Source organism: Phoxinus phoxinus, assembly GCF_949152265.1.
Source record: "Phoxinus phoxinus genome assembly, chromosome: 1".
Taxonomy (NCBI): domain Eukaryota; kingdom Metazoa; phylum Chordata; class Actinopteri; order Cypriniformes; family Leuciscidae; genus Phoxinus; species Phoxinus phoxinus.
Window position 1 is genome coordinate 35,491,678 of NC_136876.1, and position 17,944 is coordinate 35,509,621.

General features: G+C 36.1%; 1 protein-coding gene across 1 annotated transcript in view; it reads right to left on the reverse strand.

Moving 5' to 3' along the window:
- elfn1a (extracellular leucine-rich repeat and fibronectin type III domain containing 1a) overlaps positions 1 to 17,944 on the reverse strand; it is a 93,984-nt gene that overhangs the window by 50,105 nt on the left and 25,935 nt on the right. The window contains exon 3 of the mRNA XM_079609612.1: positions 6,301 to 6,364. The gene's annotated coding sequence lies outside the window, so the exon portion shown is untranslated. The remainder of the gene's footprint in view (positions 1 to 6,300; positions 6,365 to 17,944) is intronic.

Below are 17,944 nucleotides of genomic sequence, written 5' to 3' on the forward strand. Positions count from 1 at the left end.
GGAAAACTGCGAAAACTAGAGTAAAACACACAATTATCTGCTCACATTAAAGGCAGTTGGACTCGACAGGGATCCTTATAACAAAGAACCAGTGGTCCATGGACATTGACATGTGGCCAGAAATCGAGTTTCCTGAAATTTATATGTAATGTACATGATTTAGATGCTGGGCAAATACATAAATACGCTTTATCTGCTAGACAACACTATATATACAATATAAATAGATCTAAATTTGGATGATCACTAATATCTAATAATATAATATCACTGTAATTAATAATTACAGAAAAGTAAACAAATACCAAAAAATACTTCTGTATTTAATTGGAAAGTAATAATTCTGGTTAATTTACTATGTAAAGTAAAAATCAAATTGTATTTTTAAAAAGAGAATAAATGTAATTTTACTGTGCAATATATTTCTTGAAGTAAAATGTATGAATTACATTCATACACTGGGGAATCTGGTTGATTACTAATGTAATTACTAATATCATTTTTATATCTCATCATTTCACACAGCCCTTACATTTTTTAGACATTATGACTTTCTGTAAAGCCGCTTGGAAGCGATGTGTATTGTGAGGTAATATACTTCAAGACAGGATATGTTGGAGAAATTAAAGTGAAGAGGTCATCGAAATATGTTTCAGAATATTTTGTAGACACAAATCTCCACCCACTGTGACATCATGTGCCTCTATTATGTAACAAAGTTATCAGTTTATAACGAATCAGTTATAAAGACATTGTTCGAAATATCAATACCATCCTGTTATAGTGAAGGTCTGCCAACCAAAGAGTCTAGTTTATTATAGACACATAATAATAAAAAAAAAAATAATAAAAAAACATTACAGTTCACCTTTTATCATAGGGTTTCATTGGGAGACTTGCTTTAAATAGGCTCTGTGCGGTAGAGGAAGTTGAAATTGCATGCGAGATGATAAGCTATCACGTCCGTGCCGGTTTTGGAGATGCAATTGGCTTTTATTAATCCTCTCTACTTTCAGCTAGCATTGCAGAGAGTTTTCTAAATGTAAGTCATTAGAGATGAACAATTGCTTTAAGCTGATGCAGCACGTTGTAGCTCTTTTTCATGCCCCACATAGATGAAATGATTGTATGGCAGAGCTAATGGCCATGGCTGTGGGAGGGATGCCTCTTCTCAGCTGGAAATAAAAATGATGACATTTAAGAAATGCGTCCGACTGATTCGTTGAGATGAATAACATTAGCGGCGCAACAGAAATATATTTACCTATTCTGGAGATGTTAGGCTTCAGGGGTTTTAAAAAGTCACACAACACGCAAACACTCTTTATGTTCCAAATCATTCCACACCAAAAACAGTGTTGTGCATAGAAAGTAGAATGATGTGATGTGAAACAGTCTGGAGTTTCGCTTTCTCAATGTGAAAGTGATAGTGAGCGAGGGCCCAAGAGGCGAGGAAGAATATTGATGATGTTCTGAATTACTCAGGAGAAATGCATCTTAAGAGCTAGAAAGCTTCAGAGGAGATGTCTATTAAAGCAATAAGCTACAAGAGGCCGTGTGTTACAGTGATTTTACCACGGGGTGTTTTGGGGCATGTTGTGAAGCCCCTTAGCCATGGTAAAAATCACAGGCCTTGCCTTTGAGTGGATTATTGGAACAACAGCAACGTCAAAAAAGGCACCAGTTCACTATATACTCAAATCTGAATAAATTCATCCCCCAAGTAATATGCTCATTAGGAGAACCGGCAGTTACCAAGCAATGTAGCAAATTGTCAGTCTGTGCATCAGTGGTGGGATTTTTTGGTGATTCTTTCTGCAGGTTACACAGGTGTCTTTCATAAGTGAGGGATTTGAATCATTCATTTAACCAATTCATACAAAAACTCAAGAAACAGTCACTGAATCATTAATCAAAGATATGTTCAGGAACGTAAACAAGTGACTGTCTTTTTGGTTGAGTTATTGAATCATTCATTCAACTGATTTTTTTTTTAAACAATGAAACATTTAGTAGCAAAACTATACTGTGGGTTGCTCTGTGTTTAAACAGTTCTGCTATTTTCGTTGGCAGAGCAAAAAAAGAAAAAGTAACTGGCAAAATTGTGAATAAATTGGTTTATTAAACCGTTTTAAATTCCAAAATCATGCTGCCTCTTTGTTTCTCCACAAATATTGTTGCTAGTTCTGATAGACAGACAGACAGACAGACAGACAGATAGAAGATAGGTAGATAGGTAGGTGTTGGATAATACATAATAACAACAGTCATCAAAGACATTATTTCTTTAGTGCATATGGAATGGCAAAAAATAAATGTGAATCCTTTTTGTTTAGAAGGAGGCAGCCCAGTCTAGTCTGAGATATCCGTATAGCAGCGAACACATGGTTCAGGGGAGAACTAATGTGTCCCAATGCCATATTGTTCAGTTTACATTCTTTATAGGAATAGAATTCATAAATTATTGAAGACATGACCAAATCGTTCATTTTCACCACTAGAAAATATGATATTTGGAATTACCCTTGGGCTCTATAAACAGGATTCCAGACAGACAGTGCATTTGGAATATCTGCCTCAGAAATTCCCCTCACAAATGCCTTGCATTATAAGGGAAAACTGTCCGTCAAATCAAGCTCTCTGAATACTCTCTCCCATCCCATCTCCCAAAGTGAAAAAACTCGATAACTCTCCAGTAATTACTGAAATCATGGTAAACTTTTGCGATATTTGTTAGATTTTGAATAGTAATTCCTTCCAAGTGGATTTGGTAACACTTGAGTCATTAGTGTGTTACCATGATCTTCACTTTAGAATACTGATCCAAATAATTAGTAATTCATTTAGAAGGATGTAGTAACACTTGAGTCATTACTTTTTTTTGTTGACGCCTGTCCCGAGATAACTCAAATAGAGTTTGTCAGCTCCAGTTATGTATCCAGCCTCTCATGGAGACTTCAGTTGCCCCAACGCCTGTGATGAGACGACTCGACGCCTGTGAAGAGACGACCCAACGCCGGCGATATGTTATGCCCTAAATTTTATGATTAACTAACTGTATTTTTCTATGTATATTTTTGAAATGCATTTTCTGTAAAGCTGCTTTGAAACAATATGTATTGTGAAAAGCGCTATACAAATAAACTTGAATTGAATTACTATCCAAAACCTTACAAAAACCTCAAAAGCTTGCAATGTCTTCAGTCAATATTAGGGAGGTATCATGCTTTTCACTTTAGAATACTGATCTACATTTTGAGTAGTTCCTTTAGAAGGATGTAGTAATATTTGAGTCAATACCAGTGGGTTACCATTACCTTATATTATACATTAAGCATTATTCATGTTAATTATGTGGCTGTATATAGTAGTCCTCTGGGAGGTATGAAAAAAAAATGAGTTACTGATTAGCTAATAGTAAACTATCACATTCAGCTGATCGCTATTACTTACTAATTTGTTAATTAGACTTTCTTGTTAGTTAATAGTAGTTACTGGAGTGTAAATCATGTGTTACTCATTTGTTCCAGTGTAGTCATCCATTAATGACGGAACAGTATTCTAAAGTGTTACCACATATTCCTAATATTTAAACCTTGCATTGAAAGTAGGTAATTTAACCTGTTGAGACATGCCTTCAGAAGCACCCTTAAGAGCTTTGTTTGTGTTGCTAGTGTTATAGAAACTACAGTCTTGCAGAAACTACATACTACTCTCAAGCAACAGCAATTGACACAACAAACACAATTCTGATTTCTGTCGAATGAATGCTGTAGATTGAGCTTAACTTGTACTGAACCTGAAATATTCTTGCAAGTTTTTATATTTTCATTCATACAGGTTTCGTGTTAATGAATTGTCCCGTCACCCGAGAATGCATTCATGTTAATGAATTGGTGCATATTTGGAGGATTGTCTAAGCTCAGTTCTTTCCCCTGTGAAGACAAGCAGAGTAAAGCAGCATCTAATCTCTTTGGCATTGCCCCACTGACAGTCTGGGTTGCATCAGCCAGTGTGAACTAGAATGAATGCACCAAGACTAAACCGACAGATTCGTGCAAGAAGTCAACACACGTGGTTGCTGCTGTCAGTGAATAGCCTCAGAGGTGGAACGGTGCAAGTGCATGGTGTCTAGAGAAATATCCATAAGAACTAAGCAAATTAAACTGCCTGGGCCATTCACTGTGATCAAATATTAAAGATCTTTCATATTTGCCACTTAATGTGATTTATAAGGACACATCAAAGGATTGGCCCGTTCTTACTAAAATTAAGTTGTCATAGCGGTTTCTGTAGACGTCCATGTCATCGATCTCTAGAAGAGGGGAAAGGCTGTCAGATGCAGATCCAGACTGTGATGATAATTAAAGTCTAACTGACAAAGATGATTCCAAACATGAATGAAAATAGATCTGAGTTTCAGCATACTCTATGTGGCTTTGAAATACCATATTTTGATATTCATCTTCTTTCTCTTTTTCTTTTGTTCAGGCACTGAAAGGTCCAATGATCAAGCCATCATCTTTTGGAAAATAATGATTTTTTTAAACATAATGACACATTATATTCAGGTGTGTTTAATTAGTTTTATTTTTGAAGCATTTGACCAGACTGAATCTAAGGGAGGGCTTGTAAAAAGTCATTATCATCAATTGTTCTTCTACCAGCCTAGATAAATGAAATGATTACGGTTGCCGATTCAAAACATTAATTTGAAACAATTAATGATGTTCAATTAATTAATCAACCCTGCCCCATATGTACATTTTGTAATAATTCATTTTCCAAAGGTTTCAAAGCTGAGCTGAAATGTATCTTGAAACAGCGTCTTATAAAGTCAGTGGTCCATTACACTGAAAAACAGTGGGCATGTATTAATTAAACATTTTTTTAAATAGCACAGAATGAATGCATGAACTCATCTTTGTGAACAACTCTGTAAAAGCCGGCTATTCGGCCCAACTTCCGGTTTCCGATCAGCCGATGAAGGACACACGTGTCCATAAGAAGGGACCCAGCACAACCAGCGCATCCCCAAAGAAAGAGCCAGAACCCCCGTTACAATCCTCTTTTGTCATTTTCCCCCGACCATGTCACTAACACCCAGGTGTGAGATATTCAAAACTGACCAATCAGATGATCACAACTTCCATATTGTCCCAAACCTCTGGCCTGCAGGCCTAAATCACTACCAGCACGGGTGTGCTGAAAATGTCTGAGTGAAAAGCAAATGTTTTTGTTGCTTTGAAATAATCTTGGATTATTTCCAACCTTACAACTCCTAGTCTTGGAATAGGCCTAAACAACAAACTTGCTAAATTGATTGCTGTGGACTTAAGGCCACCGATAGACCCATCTAATAGGGGATGTTTTCAGAACTTTAGCTAATGTTGTGGCAATGTTCTCTCAAAATTATGAACACATGTCAATAAAACATTATTTCAATGTTATCTGGTCTTTAATAATATTAGTTAAAAAACATTATTTATACATTGCTAATGCAGCATTTTTACCTGATTTTTTATTTTATTTTATGTTACTTGCAGAGAAGATTTAAATTAATGTTCCCATAATGTTGTCAAAATGCCAAAATTGACCAAGAAAATACGTTTTTAAAACATTTTAAAAACTAAAAATTAGTAACAGTTTTTAATGAGAACATCTAGAAATATATATATATATATATATATATATATATATATATATATATATATATATATATATATATATATATATATATATATATATTTTTTTTTTTTTTTTTTTTTACTTAATGGTAATGTTAGCAAACCGTTCTTAGAAATTTTTTTGTTTGCTGGGCAGTGAGAAGGGAAATATAAGATCAACAGATTGACTCCAAAAGCCACTTATATTTCATTTATATTCCATGCTGTACTCATCTGCCACAATAATATACTGTCCTCGAATGATAGTCTCTTAAAAATGTGTCTATAGGCAAACACTCATAATATATTAACAAGATTATTTACTCAGTACATCATGCAACAAATTTGATTGCATATATCAACTGACAAAACTATGAAGGAAAAACAAACTAGCAAGGCAAAACAAATCTAAAATCATCTGTTTTCACTCTTTAAATTTGGGTATAGCCTACATTAATTCAGTGTGTGAGAGCCTCCATAGATATCTGAGCAATATCTGAATGTGATGTCTTAAAGCTCACAGTGCTGATTTAAAAAGGGGCAGATCCGATCAGAGAGGAGGACACTGGGGCTTTAGAGCAGGCTCTCGCAGTGCCACTATTCAGGTCATGGAGCCATTCCAAAATTGACTTACCCCGGTTAAACTGTCTAGTGATCGCATGCATGTCTGAGATCCACCACTGGTAGCTGGCCAGTCCCTGTGGGGGGAAAGGAGACAGAAAAGACGTCACTTTGCGCATGAGCAATGACTTTGCCTTAGACATCACAACAAAAACGCAAAATATGAGATGGACTTTTTACTGAGGTTATCAGTAAATGGGACTCAGTCCATCTTTACATTACATGAGATGGCAAAGCCATTTACTTATCTTTTTCAATTGACAAAAAAAATTATTATTAATGAATAATAATAATAATCAAGCAGCCATGAAAATCCTATTAGCGCTACTTCTCCTGACTTGCCTAAAATGAAGCACATGAGACAAATAATACTAATAGCAGCTCTTTTCAGTGCTTTTACTTTTTTTCATGATGAGTGTTTTACCCATGGATAATTCCTCTATTTATATCCTGCAATACTTCATGCCTTTAGAAATTAATATTCACTGTTCAAAAGATGCAATGATATGCTATGCAAATAAGATGACACTAATGAGTTAGCGATTATTAACACTCCATTAATTCAGTGCGTATTTTTCTGTGAGCTCCGTGCACATCCACACAGAGTGCTAATGAATGTTCGGCATATCAATGTAAAAAATCCAACATAAAGACAATTAATTGTGGAAATGGAAAAATAGTCTAGGAAGATGACTTTTTGAGTATACACGAGAATTTATTAGAAGCATGGGTACAAGTACAATTTAGGTACAGCTTTAAAACCTACAAGAGACAGTCTGCTAATGTGCTAGAATGTATTACTCACTGTCATTATTGTTAACTAATGAAAACTATTCAAAATTATTTTCGGTAAAGCTGAATTCAGATAAAATTTAAATATTCAATGAAAGTTGGCATGAGACGGAAATTGTGATAGTCTTTTCTTCCCTAGCCTGACGTACATCCAATTGAAACGGCTTCTCGAACAAGAATAAATGTAGGGCAGGACTTGATTTTGTCCATTGGGAATTGATTGGTTGTGGTTTGCAATTGCTGTGATGTCATGTGAGTGACAGGTTGCCCCGCCCTCACGCCAGTAAACACATCATCAGAGAAGAGATGAGATGTCACTGCGAGAGGGAGGGGAAGTTATTTTGATTAAAGATTACAAGGGCACATGAATTAAAAATATTTTTTTTTATGTAAATGGGTAAATTATATAAACATAAAATATATAAATTGTCCATTTTGTTTTCATGGTGACTTTAAACTTAAAAAACTAAGAAAAAAATATACATAACCTGATTAGGAGATAGATACATGTGATTTCCTTCCACGGAATAGGCTATGGCACTTCTGATGTGCAAAGTAAACAAAGAACAGCATTTACCTGAGGATTGAGTTACTCTACGAATGTTTACTGGACAGTCTGACAGACAGCTGTTAGACTGAAGCTGTTTTTAACCAGAATGTTTCGCCTGTTGTTGGTAGTCTCGGGCATCTGCCTGAGGGGAGCAGCTGAAAGTTATGTTTTGGGTCAGATGGGTCTTTTTAGTATGTGTGGAGGTGTGTTGGAAGTTCATGGATTCAGCTGAGGGGAGATCTGTACTTGTGACCTTTGAGGTTTTAGTGAGGATGTGTTCATTCTTTTTTGTTGTTGTTGTTAGGAAGTCAGCAATGCCTTACCACACACTGATAGACACTGTCCGAATCCTTTCCACAATAGCAGAGTTCAAATGGGACAAATGCATAACTTTTATATACATGCATTGGAAAGAAAAGAAAAGAAAAACATTACTGCCAGTCCAAGTTCCTTTCAGTTAAAACAGCTCAAACATTCATTTTAGTCTGGGACTAGCTTAAGCCTTCAGCCACCGGGGGCAAGTGTACTTGTACGGTACAATTTTCAATAGAAATGACATTTAAGTACCATAGTTTATATAATTCAAAGACTAATTATGAAGAGATTATGAAATGACAAAGATTATGTCTTACTTAAGTGGGTCAAAATAAGCACTCTAAAGTTCAGCTAATTCCATTTAATATACATTTAAACAATAATACATTCTAATTTAATTGAAATTAAAATGCAGTTAAGTGTCCAAAAACATTACATTCAGTTTGCATCAAAGTATATGCTTTTAAAGTATATTATTTCCATAATAAGTGCTCTTTTAAAAAGTATGCTAAAATATACACATATTTCACAATGGAATGACCATTACAATAGCAAATTCAACAGTTATTTTGTGTTCTTGAATTTGTAAAAGTCCTCTAACACTAACACTCCACTAATTGGCAATACAAATTATGTTTGTGTTGCTTTTTATTGGCACTTTTTAATCTTTAATAGCTGACCTGTTGCCTCATGTTCACTAGCACTTCACAAATCCATATATAGCAAGCAGTGCAAGGGTACTAACATTGTTTGAAATTAACTCCCGATTGAACTTTTAAAGGTTTAGCACTGGCAATTGTGATTCGCCACTAGCTTTTGTTACACTATGACATGTATTCACTTGCAAAAAAGAATCACTATTGTTCCAATTGTAAATAAGTGAAAACATATAGACCTACAGTAGTTATTAGCCTATAGAGTGTTTCTGTATTTGAATGTCTCTTTTGCCTATGATCAGCTTTCATTTATGTATATCAATCCTGCTACTGTAGCATTCACACAAGACTTTTCTGAAAAGAGATCTCAGGAGTACACCAGTACAGATAGTACCGAGCCCGAAAAAAAAAAGTTTCCCATGGATATCTCGAGCACTGCAACTGTCAATAAAGCACTGTTGATGTGGTATAATAGCTGGTCAGTGTGTCATTTGCATTCCCTTGAAAGAAGTCTCAGGCAGCTGTCATTTAGCAAAAGCCTGTGAAACCCCAAAAGCAGCGGAACCCAGAGCTTTGCAGAGACGGGGTTCATGGATTTGGGTGCTATTCTTTTAGTTACTCATCATAATGAGTCCATTTAGCTGGACAATGACCCATTTAATGGCACAGAGCAGGCTTTGGAAGCACTATGCCCTTGGCAGGGCAGATTTTGCAGCTGCCCTGGCGTATGCTACCTTTAACCCAAACTGTGGCCTCTCTCAACAACCCCAGCTTCCCTGCCATTCCATGTTTGCGGGGACCAAGAGCAGCTCCAAATGTGACTTCTAAACCTGTAGCACAGCTATGTGTGCAAAACTGTACGGAATATAATCTGTGGTTTAATTAATTAAAGTTTTTATTTATTTTACATTTCCTTTCATGTGTAATATAGCTGTTTTTGCAAGTAAACAATCTATAAAGTTACAAATCACAAAGTCCACGGCAAAGGGAGTTAATCCCTTCAACAGAAAACACTTGCCTGAAACGCTTTGTTTGTAGTCCTGTCATTATTTCCATGATTCAGCTACATCACCAACCATGTTACACATCTGCATAATGCAGGTCAGGGGACTGGGATGGCCATGGCAGAACCTTCATTTCATATCGTCCTTGCCTTGCATTAAGACAATATAGACACGCATTCTCTTCCAGGCAGATTTGTAACATTTCTTGTTGATTGGAACTTCTTAATTATTGCCCTGGTGGTTGAAATGGACACACTATTTTCTTCATTTTTTTTTTTTACTTTCTAATTTGTGCTATTTTCTTCTTCTTTTTTTCTTTTTTTTTTGTGAAGCTTGTTATTGTGTTATTGTGAAGCTATGCTTATTCAGATTAGTACAGTTAGTTTTAAATTAATCTAGTTTATTTCAGTTCAATACTCCATAGTCCAAGTGTTTGTAATCTGTACTTAATCTTTCTTTCAGAAAGACATTTTTTTAAGCCACGACTAACTATTCTATATTGAGGGCTACTCCTGGCTTAATTTAAACCCTTTCTGGGAAACCACCACAGTACCATGTGTGGAAAACAAATGTATTCTTTCAGCCCCCATCCCCCACCCTCAAACCATTTTCAAAACGAAAGCCACTTCATGACCATCTTAAATGTTTGCCTCATGTGCAGTTGTGAGGAGACCCTGACCTATATGTGATGTAAGCATGACAGGGAGAGCCGTTGGATGGGCCGGTGCTCACAGGAGATCAGACCCCATATGGTCCTGAGGAGCATATCACCGGCACACTAACCATGAGCACCGCAGCGGCCCGTGCATCCTACTGCCGCTCAGCTCTGATTGATAGCCTCTGTTCAGCTGCTGACAAGGGAAGGAGGCTACACATGCGTATGTGGGAAAAAATATCCCCGCCATGGTCCACTTTAGCTTTGCCGCAGCTGCTTCAGTTAAAAAACAACAACAACAACATGGCCAATGCACATCTTCTGAGACTTGGGTCTTTGAAATGCAAAATGGGATCACCCTCGGGCGACAATGGCCATTGATTTCATTTTTATCAATACTGTTAATAGAAATGTTTATTAATGGCATGTTATCTATGCAATTGCACAACAACTCCCGTCCCACAAAGATACAGAGCTAAATGATTTGTTTCTTTACATTTATGACTTAGCACTGATGCCAACTGTACAGAAACCTCTTAAAGGGATTTTCCCTGGTGCATAAGCATTACTCACAGGCTTTTGGATGATTTCAATATAATCTCATTATCCTCGGAATCCTGGTGCTCCTGACCTTTGGAGCTGTTGCTAAAGTCAGGAACTCCCTGGGTAGATGCAGAATTTTATGTTAAGAAACTGTACTGGCCCACTGCACATTTGGCCTCTTTAGCACTTGCTCTCTGTAACAGAGCAGTCTTGGGTAAAAATATACACTTTTTCCCCTCACTTAACAGTTATTTAAAATTCTATTCATCCTCACAGGTACAAACAGCGCCTTGTTTCAAGGTAAAAGAGCCTGGGACTAAAGAAGAATGAGGAAAACTGTGAACACAAGGAGAAAAAGAGAGAGAAAAAATATGAAGGTCGTATTTGTTTGGAGCGAACTGACAAAGCCTTTTTATTGTCAGTGTGTGTCAGTGTATTTGTTCCAAAAAGAAGCCAGGCAAACCCAAACAACAGAGAGGAAATACACTGTCAGCTGGGCTTTATTGACTTCACTGCTCATTCCAGTGATGTTGAACTCTGCATGTGGTTATTATGAAATATACAGACCATCTGTTTGCATATATTAATGTATTGCACATATTAATTAATATATTAATTAATTATCTTACTCTCAGTACAACTGTTTTTCTGTAAAGGCAAAAAAACATCCATGTGTGCATGGAAGTTAAAATGGTACATATAGTATGGTTTATTTGATTATTCTAATCTAGATACTTTTATCTAGAGATTTTTGTGCTTCTGTAAAAAAAAAAAAAAAGTTATTTAAACCTTGTTATTGTGTGTTTTTTTCTGGAATATTTGATTTCTTACTGGTCAATCTGCTATCACATATTTGTGTCTGTTGTCTTTTGACCTTTACATGGCAACATGGAACAACTAACTGGCTTATGCTGTTGTTGTCACATTGGCATAATTTCAGCTAAATATTGTGTGCAAAAAAAGATCCATGGTGAACGGATGTATGACAAAAGTCACTTTCAAATCGAGCAGCTGTCTGTTGGTCAGTGCGGCAAAATCACTTTAGCAACTTGAACAGGAACAAACTCTGCTTGGGAAACTTTTTCATCCTCACACGAAACTCCCAAATGTTTGGATTCCTGTTGGAATGACTGGATTTCCCCCTCAAGGTTTCGTTGAAAAACGGTAAATGTGACAGTACCAATAGGCCCTGTTTACACCTGGTATTAAGATGTGTTTTGGTCGATCGGATCACAAGTAGACGAGGGAGACACATTCCTGTTTACACCTGATGTTTGAATCTGTCACTTTTGTCCACTTTCAACCACATCCGCCCTGATTTCTTCGAGTTGAGGGTAAATGTATGGCTTTTTTCACATATTTCAATCTAATGGACAAAACAAGCAATTTACATATGAACGAGACCGGAGATGACAGGAAAACATACGGAGAGCAGCAGCTTTTGTTTCTGCTCTGACAGCCACAAGATCATGCCGAATGCAGTGAGTGCGTGTTAGAAATCAGGAATGGTGAGAGAACATTGTGATTGGTATTTAGTGTGTGATCCGATCGACCAAAACGCATCTTAATGCCGGGTGTTAACAGGGCCTTGCAACTTAGCAAACGTTTGCATTCTACTGCACTGCTTTCACATTGTTTTCCTTCATAAACATGGTCTCGTCTCATCTTTTCAGCATCTCGCACATGACAGGGTGTTCTAAAAACTAAAAAGCTAGGTAGTTGAAAGCAGTTCAATTTATAAAACTGTCTTGAGAACTTGCACATTTCTTTCTGCGTCTCACATTTTTTTATATGTTCTGTGTGAATTGTTAAAACAAGAAAAATTAAAACACAGCTTGCATATAGTATATAGGATATAGCTTGTATGAATAAAAAAAATAGCTTAAGAGAGAAAGAGCTGAGTGAGGAAATAGAGAAATTAGAAATTTCAATTAAAGAATGATTGTAGCTAAATATGTTAGCTACTATCCACTGTATTTTTTCAATGTGGAAGTAATCTATATCCTGCGGATGCGTGAGACTTATTCATTAGCCGCTATAAATACCTATAAGTAAACCGTAAAAATATTTCCGCTACAAACCAGTGTTTATGATTACGATAATTAATAAAAAAAATATGATAACAAATACAGCAAGCAGCAGCAGAAGCCTTGCACATTACTTAGAAATGGCCGCATACACTCTTATGTTAAAAATAAGGTAGATAGAAAAGAAACTTAAATTGATAAATTATTAGTAATCTGTAATCTAAGTTGCAATGTTGTTGTAGCATTTGTCTTGTTGCTGGGCAGATTGCTTTTCCAATTAAGCTTAATATTTCATGTCCATGCATTTATTTATTTTGTACTTATGTAACAAGAGGGATCGCAAACAGTTATTGTTTTAAAATAAACCCCTCAGAATTATTCCTTATTTCATCAACACTGAAGTTATAAATACAGAATAAATACAACACAATACAATACAAATAAAACGGACCAGCAACAACATAGCTTAAGAAAGGTGGAAAGAGAGCAAATTCTTAACCACGAGAACCAAGAGGAGAGAGAATAAGAAGGGTTGTGTCTTTTGAAGCCGCACAGCGTGTGCAAGTGTCAGAGGATGATGGGAGGGGGTTTGAATGAAAGGATGCCGTTGGCGAGGACTGATGGGGCTTCCTCTAGTGGCTGCCCCTAATGATGATTTTCAGGTTATTTTAAGAAGGAAAAGTCACGCGGCTCATCTCTTGAGCATTACTGAGAATCCCTTTAATGCTTCACGGTGCTTTCTACTGATGCACGAGCCTGCGTTTGAGAGTGGCTTCTTTGACATATGGTTTAAGCCAACCTCCACGCTGCAGATCTGCAGGGAGAACGCCACAGTAAGAGAGGCTAAAAGAAGCAATTTGTATATGACAGTGATCGAGTATCACAGGAAATATTTTGACCACATAATAAATGTGGCTTTAATTGTAAAAGAAGAAGAAAAAAGGCATTGTGATATTGTGTTGTCACTCAGAGAGATATCAATCCCACACTCGTGGGATCGTACACACAAAAAAAGCCATCAAGAGAATTATAATAAAAGGCAGTTTGATTACATTGCACACTTCCTCATGGTGTGGACTGGCAGCAGTAGAGAGAGAGTAGGCGAAAAAAAAAGAGAGGGAGACAGACCTCTGTAAAGGTGATTTCACATCTGAGTGACTCTGTCTCTGTTAGGCCTGGAGGAAGAAAAGCAAAAGCCACACTGTTCATTTCCCCCTAGCGAGATGAGGAGAGAGTAAAGCTTGAACTGTTGGACCTCCAAAAACACTCGGGCCAAAAATAAAAGCGTAAAATCTGCTATTTGCTACAGAACTGCCTTTCTGAATTGATTTTTTTTTTTTTCAGGGGTGGCTGATGGATGTCTTTACATACCCTCAGTTTTGAGACAAAGACAACACAAGGTCAGAGAGGGCAACATACGGGGGCATTTTCTCAGAGAATTCCACCAAAGACTCACACTAAATCAGTGATTATTACATACACAAGAATGATCAATTGTAGCAGAAGATCTGATTTTGTGTGTGTGTGTGTGTGTGTGTGTGTGTGTGTGTGTGTGTGTGTGTGTGTGTGTGTGTGTGTGTGTGTGTGTGTGTGTGTGTGTGTGTGTGTTATTTTCATATTACAGCATACTGTACAAAATCTAATCAAAATCTAATACTGAACAAAGAAATGTAAAATAAAATAGATTAAAAAGAAATACATTTTGGGGAAAAATATATAGATGTTATGGGGCCCTAAATTAAAAGCTTATTCTGTGGAGTTTACTGGTTACTTGCAAACAACCCAGTTATTGTTTAGATTGATTATTGAGGGCTAGCAAGCATGTACTGTAGAATGCATTTTATTCCCCATTAATGGTATGACATTAATATTGTGTTAAATATAGACCTTGAATGATAAAAAAAAAAAATCATTTTTTTGGTACATGTTCAGCTCTATATTGTGGTCAAATCTATTTCAGAAAATCCTTCCACTAAACAGCACTTAAAACAAAACAAACCATGACTGGCAACTTTACATATCACTCAGACAAATTATTCCAGTCTAAATGTCTAGTTCTTGGCCAGAATAGGCAGCAATGTGGACCAGTCCTCTTGCTGGGGTCTGGTTACGCGAGAGTAAGATCATTGCATCATGCTTTGGCTCAGAGTCATAACCATCCATCTGTACGAGTTTAGGAATCACTGTTGAAAATGGAACCTGACTACAAACAGAAGTGGTCATATGTTCTAATAAGAGACAGGAGGAATGTTTTAGCATGGTGTAATCCATCTCAAAATACCAATGATGTCTGACATCATGCTCTGGATATTCTAATTGGCCTCTGAGAGTCGGACGGAGCATTAGCGTAATTGTGATGTATCATGCAGGATGTACAGCCATATGCTGCAATGGATTTCCTCTCTTGTTATTTGTAGTTCATCAGACTCAAAATACGGAGGCAGACCTACAGTATTACTCACAGCAGATGCACACATTTGATTATTGAAAATGGTGTTTTAGGGAGGGCTATTTTCCAGGTTGACTCACCAGGTTTTCGAAAATCCACAATGCTAATTGAGTCATCACAACCCATAAAGAATACAGATGGCTTTTTTGATCTATGTCTGACATTTTGATGCATTGCAGAAAATCTGGGAAGTTGTTAGAATAACAAAGGAGTGATAAAAGGAAACTAAAAAAAAAAAAAAAACCTGCTCCGGTAGTTTTCCTAAACGTAATATACACAACATAATTTCAAAGAGAAACAGGAACGTCTGAAGATTATTTCTGCTGTAAGAGACAAAATAGCCTGGAGTACACATGAGAATAAATGAAAAGAATGATTATATCAACACCTGCACTAAGTGCTTCTTTAAGTCAGCTTTTATTGTTACATTTTGTTACCCAAAGCAATTTTCAAACAGTTTTTCCTTTCTGCCATTTGTAGATTTTCAGGTGCCATTAATCTGTTTCACATTACTTTCACAACTTTTGTGTTTCCAACACATTTTTACTCACAAAACTTCCGATATAAAACATGTACATCATATACATACACGTGAAACATCCATTTTTATCTTAAAGTGTGTCATTCCATACGGCAGTGCAGGTCCTCCATTATGTAAAGTTAACGCCTCCACTTGTCAATATTACAAATGTCAAACTCAACGCAAAAAAAAAAAAACACTTAAAAGATGTACGCTTAGCGTCTGCCTTATAAAAGCACATTACAGTTTTGCGATGGAAGCTTGAAGCAGAAGCATCGCGTTCTTTTGTCACAGCCACTTTAAAGGAGTGCAAGATGCACGTCTGTGTAAAGAAAGAGCAAGCGTTGTGTTTTGGAATACAGAGGAAGTATGATTGTGGTGATCTTTGCTCGAGGGAAATCATTCATTTATCAGGCTGCTTTTATGAGGAAGATTTGTGTTGAACTTGTAATATATTCCAAAGGATGGCCCGAATTACAGCTTTGTGAAAATGAGATTAATGTATAACCCTCCTATTCTTTCTCTCAAGGATTATACAACGGCAGAGCTCTTATTGAGCTAACTAAAGTGCTGTAATGACTTTTGTGCTTAATCTATGGAAGATATCTTGAGTGACACAGACAGTAATTAGTTATTATACTGAGTATGTAGGGTGGAAGGATGGACGGGTTCATTCATCAAAAGCGTTTCTTGGCTTCGGCTATGGCTGTGAGCATCTTCTTTTCAGAGCATATAGAGCTATGAAATGTATTGAGTTCATGATAAATAAGTAATCTAGGATTGTTTTCTGGAGCATGGCAAAGACGAGACTGCTAGCTCATAGTTAATGTATAAAGGGATTCTTTCAGGAGGCGATTCATTAGACATGACCGCAAGGACATTCAACTGGCTATGGGTGAATGCGCCCAAAGCATGGTACTGTATGTCACTGTGAGATCTGAAGAGAGAATCTATCTATGACACAAAGGTACACACACACACACACACACACATATATATATATATATATGTATCTATATATATATATATATATATATATATATATATATATATATATATATATATATATATATATATATATATATATATAGGCTATATAAGCTATATATAGGCAGTGGAGTGCCCGAGGCTAGATTAAACTATGAGCTCAAAAATATCAAAGGCGAGTTATTCAGAAACCAAAAGACCCTTGTTAAACATTTCAAGTCATAACGAAACCAGCATATGTTTTTTTTTTTTTTTTCAAATTCACAGTTTTTAAAAGATGATGCGAACTAAAAACAGACACTCATAAAACCGAGGATTAAAAGATCAACAGTTCCCTAATAAATGTGCGAGTGTGAATGTGCTGGTATATCTATTTTTAGATCAAAACAACTCTTGATGTGCGGCTAGTTATTAATTAAACATGGACTCGTATCATATTTTTCTATTTACGTGGAAGATTAATTTCCTCCGTAGTCTCCCTTACGGTCCTGGAAGAGAGAAGTGCAGCATTTTGGAGTCTAATCAGGAAATAGAAGACAAAAGTGGAACTAATTATCCGGAGCCCTGCTTTGCAGGGAATTTCTCACAGCTCAAGTATCCAGGAACAATGAACTTACTCTTAGTAGCCTCTTAGCCAAAAATAGATAGATGTTTTAGTTGTTTGTATACATGGGCTACTGCTGCTGTTAAATTTAGCCACTGTTATTTACATATGAATCACTTATTCAAGGTCTAAAGTTAACTTTAGTCACACCTTATAAAGCGGATGAAAATATAAAAACTAAAATGAATTTTGCATGGTTATTTTATATTTATAAACGAACAAATTAGTTAATAAACCAGTTAAATACACTGCCTTTTAAATATTTGAGTCAGTAATTTTTTTTATGTTTTTGAAAGATGTCTCATCCTCAAAAGGTTGCATTTATTTGATCGAAATTACAGTAAAAAAAACTAATATTGTCAAATTGTATAAATATTTACATTTTTTTGTAGTTGAATATATTTTAAAATGTCCTTATTCCTGTAATTTCAAAGCTGAATTTTCAGCATAATTTCTCCAACTCTTCAGTGTCACATAATCCTTAAAAATTTGAATATGCTGATTTGCTACTCAAAAATATTTCACATTATTTGTGGAAATCACAATGCAGTTTTC